The following is a 4811-nucleotide window of genomic DNA, read 5'->3' as shown; positions in this document are numbered from 1 at the left end:
GAGCTACCACTTATATTTACCATTTTTATGATTCAGCTTAAGTTCTAAATTGAAGAGTTGTCCCCATGACTTTAGCTAAACAAAATGAAAACCAAAACTGTAAAATCTATGTAAAGAAACACAAGAACTTTCTGACTACTTCCACTTACCTGTTTCCTTAATTACTTCTCCTTTTCCATTTGGTCAATTATTGTTTTAAGGAACTACCACTCACTCCCTAGTTATGAATGTTAATCAACACTGATGCCATCCTCAGGTCCATAGGAACCATTGAAGGCAAAATTTATTGCTTGCACAAAACCAATTCTGACAGCACTGCTTATGCAACTGTAGTGACTTATCGACAATCAGCCACCTTCTGCTTCAACAACTCTTAGCATTTGATTTATCTGACTGCTAGCTTTATCTACTGTGAATAAATCAGCACTCCATGACCATAATGAGCATAATCCTAAACCATCTTTGCTGTTTCACAGGCATTCGATGCTTTAAATCTGATGTGGAATGCTGATAGATTAACTTTTTAGAAGTCATAAGCCTTTAGGAAGTTGGAGATCATTTCATTCTTATCTATTTTCTCCTTTGCAATTAAGCTTTTCCTTTAAAAGTGAGACATTACAGAGTTGCAAAAATTTGAAACAGTAAGAGCAGACACCTTTGCAGCTTCATGGTTGGTTTTGGTCCAACTTTGTATTTAGTGTTCTGTAGTTGTTTAACACACACTTAAATGGTCTTATTCGGGGAAGGGAAAGGGGAGGTTCTTGTGGATTCCCAAGGAAATGTCAGAAAAGCAAAATGGCCAGCATTATCCATTTGCTTTGTGGGGTTTACTGCGTGAGTAGCACTTTCCTTACATAGGCATCTGATTTCAGGTTTTTCATGCTGAGAACATTGAGATTTCAGTTGGAAGACACCCTGAAATCTTCTAAGTAGCATACCCCAACCACCCTCTAATAGCTAGCTTGTTTGTATAGGCAGAACAATTCATCTCTCCATTTTACATGGCTAGATGTTTTGTGGAAGATCTTAGAATTGTTTGCATCATTTACTGGGAAAAATCAGATAGGAATTGGCCTTTAGGAACACTTTTACTTGGAAAGTTACAACACTAATACAACAAGTCTTAACACATTTAACATTTGCTTGTTGAAAAGCAATGTCATAAAGTCCAATAAAATTAAACATGTTTTACTTTTTTTCTCACAAGAACATAAAAATTATGGAGGGGAACTTAACAGGGAATTTAAAAAAAAGTAACACAAGTTTTCCTTTTAGTAGTCCTTGGGTAGCTGTGACAGAATAGTTTCACTTTTTGTTTGTTTCTTTGAACTGGGGTTTTGGCTCAAAGTTTTGTTTGTTTCTAGTAACTGCTTCTGCCTCCCCCTCTATCAGATCAGCTTCCTCCATGGCCACCACCTCTTGGTGCTCTGCAGCTTGAACTGCTGTAGGAATCACGTGGAGAAAGGTACCCCCTTTCCAAAGAAGCCAGAAGCCCTCTTTCTTGTCTGCCAAGCTAATCACGACCACTTGAGTAGAGATCACTTCGGCTGCTTGAGTAACTGTCTTGACTTCTACCATATCCGTCATGTGAGCTGCTGTAATCATGATAGAGGCTGTTTCCAGCATAAAATGGTGGGGGCCCTTGTGTAGGTGGAGCACTATGTGAGTTATCATAACTCTCATATGAATCTCTGTAGGAACTTCCACTTGGATGATCTGAATAGTCATGATCACGATCATATCCATCTCTCTCACTATAACCTCTTGATGGATGGTCATCACGTGAACTGGAATGACCATAATCATGGTAAGTATAATCTCGTGATGGTGGGGCATACTCTCTTGTATCACGAGAACTTGGGTAATCTCTGCTTGAAGAGCTGTCTTTAGTAGAATACACATCATCTCTTGGGGACAAATAAACATCTCTACGAGAGGGCAGCAGTTCCCTTCGAGGTGGACCTCCGTAACTATCTCTCCCATGTGATAAAGGAGCTCTTCCTTCCACTCCACTGCTGCTGTGAACTGGTCCTGAAGGTGCAGATCTCTTAGGAGAAGGACCCCCACTTCTTGGTGATGGTTCTCTTTTTACTGGGAGTGGTTCCCTGGAAGAACTCGTGTTAAAATGCATGGAATATCCACCATCATCCATGAGTCCTCCCCATGAGGGAGGTTCCCTGGTTCCTCCACCTCCTCCTCTTCCACCTCTTAGACCTCTTGGAGGGCCTCTACTTCTTGGAAGTGGAGGTGGTCCACGTCTACCACTTTCAAATGATTGTTTGGTGGCTTATTCCACTTTGATGGCTTTTCCATCTAATAACTTTCCATTCATGTCTCTGGCTGCATCCTTAGCGTCTGCTGGGCTTTCAAAGGTGACAAAAGCAAATCCTCTTGATTTGTTGGCTTCACGGTCTTTCATCAAGAGTACTTCCACTATTCACTATTCGTCCGTATTTGCCAAATGGTGCTTCAAGCGCTTTCTCATTTGTTTCCGTATTAAGCCCAACGATGAAGAACTTTCCTAGACAATCTGCTACAACCATTTTCTAAAAATTAATCAATTTATTTTTTTGCTGCTGAGTCAGAGGGGTGACAATGGGTTCAAGTTCCAGTGAGCGCACCAACAGTGACTTCCTACCAGCTCAACACCCGTGGCAGCTGCCAGGTCCAAGGACCAAATCTTGAAGCCATTAACACTACTGTGCAACCAATATGCATACATTTTAAACCTTGTTTTTCTTATGTAATTTGTCTTTTTTCTCTGGCCACTGTTAAGATTTTCTCTATCACAGGCTTTTAGCAATTTTATTTTGCTTTGTTTTATTTTGATAGGCATTTAAAAATATTTCTAGGTGTTGTGCAAGCATTGTAGCTTTATTCAAATTTGAGAATATAGTAACCTCTATTTCTTCAATTTTTATTTTTTTATTTCTCTGTCCTTACCCTGTTCGGAATTCCTATTCCATGTCTGCACATAAATTTATTTTGTTCCGTGGGTTACTGAAACAAATTATTTCATTCTCTTTCTTTTTCAATTTTAATAGATTCATTGCTAAATTTGAATATTTACTGATATTTTCTTGTATAATATCTTATGTGTTGTTAAGCCTATCTAAAGTTTCATTTAGACATCATTTTTCAACTCTAGAAGTTCTATCTAGTTGCTTGTTTTTTAAATTTCTATTTACTCTTTTATTTTGTTCATGTTATTCTTTACATATGTTTACATATTTATAATAGCTGTTTAATGTATTTGCTAGTTCCATTATCTCTGTCATTTATAGTTCTATTTGATTATTTTTCTCCTGCTTTGGATTACATTTTTTTACTTAGCAGTCATTTTTTATTTTATGCTGAACATTAAAGATTTGATGTTTATATGACTCGATATTTGTTTTCTTTCTTTAAAACTTGTTAGGCTTTATATCGACAGGCAATTGGTTACTTATAGATCATTGTCATTCCTTTGAGTCATTTTTTAAAACTTTTCTGCGAGCTATCTAGGGTTGGCTTTATTCCACTGATAATTTGTCCAAATTATTAAGATAGTGTCCCCTCTGATGAAAAGTTACTCTCTTAAATATGCTAAATAATCAAGAACTCTCCACTCGGGCTAGGTGGAGTTCAATATATGTTGTTAGAGCTTGTCTTGTGTGAACTCTGGAAATATTTACCTTATAGATACTTGGTTGTTTTTTTACCTGGCCTCATCGAGTTTCACTCCACACTTGCATATCTGAGTACTCAACAATGATATAAAAGGGTCCTGTAGTTAGATTTCTGAAGCTTTTTTTCTGCATAGCTCTCTCTCTTCTTAAATTTCCATAGGTTTTTGGGGGAACAGGTGGTGTTTGGTTACATGAGTAAGTTCTTTAGTGGTGATTTTTGAGATTTTGGTGCACCCATCATCAGAGCAGTATACAGTGTACCAATTTGTAGTCTTTTTTCCTCACCTCCACTCCCAATCTTTCCCCCAGTTCCCAAAGTCCCTTTTATCATTCTTATGCCTTTGCATTCTTATAGCTTAGGTACCACTTATAAGTGAGAACATACGATGTTCAGTTTTACATTCCTGAGTTACTTAACTTAAAATAATGATCTCCAATTCCATCCAGATTGCTGCAAGTGCCAGAATGTCATTATTTTGTTCCTTTTTATGTCTCCATAGTATTCCATGGTATATCTATACATACCACAATTCCTTTATCCACTCATTAACTGATAGGCAACTGGGCTGGTTCCATATTTCTGCAATTGCAAATTGTGTTGCTATAAATATGCATGTGCAATTATCTTTTTTTGTATAATGACCTCTTTTCCTCTGGGTTGATACCCAGTAGTGGGACTGCTGTATCAAATGGTTGTTCTCTGCTTTCTTTGTTAAATTGTTTCTTGACTGAATTATTTCTCCCAAGAAGACTAAGAACTGAGGACGCCACACTTTCCAATAACTTAATGAAATGTATTAACTTTCTCTTTTGTTGTGTTACAATATCCTTGCTGGTGAAGAAAACTTGAGGGTTGTAATTCTGTAGTTTGAGAAGTACTCATGTCCAAAATAAAGATTTGGGGTAATCTAGTACAAAATTTTCATTTCATATATTTTTTAGTTTTATATTTCAATATTAATGATTAAAGTCCTTATGCAAGAACATCTGATTGAACAGAATGACAAAATCTATGAAGAATATCAAGAATTCTATCACTGGTGCACAAAATTTGCTTTCCAATTCTGCAAAGAACAGATGGGAATTGTAAGGTTGCAAGGTCTATGAGGGCATGATCTAAGAAATCCACCATGTCTGTCTGAC

General features: G+C 37.1%; 1 pseudogene; it reads right to left on the bottom strand.

The window, feature by feature from the left end:
* Window positions 1–1360: 1360 nt before the first annotated feature.
* Window positions 1361–2543, bottom strand: LOC104661267 (annotated as a pseudogene).
* Between the last annotated feature and the right edge of the window lie 2268 nt (window positions 2544–4811).

Source organism: Rhinopithecus roxellana, chromosome 4, assembly GCF_007565055.1.
Source record: "Rhinopithecus roxellana isolate Shanxi Qingling chromosome 4, ASM756505v1, whole genome shotgun sequence".
Classification (NCBI taxonomy): domain Eukaryota; kingdom Metazoa; phylum Chordata; class Mammalia; order Primates; family Cercopithecidae; genus Rhinopithecus; species Rhinopithecus roxellana.
This window is presented reverse-complemented; position numbering and strand designations above follow the sequence as displayed.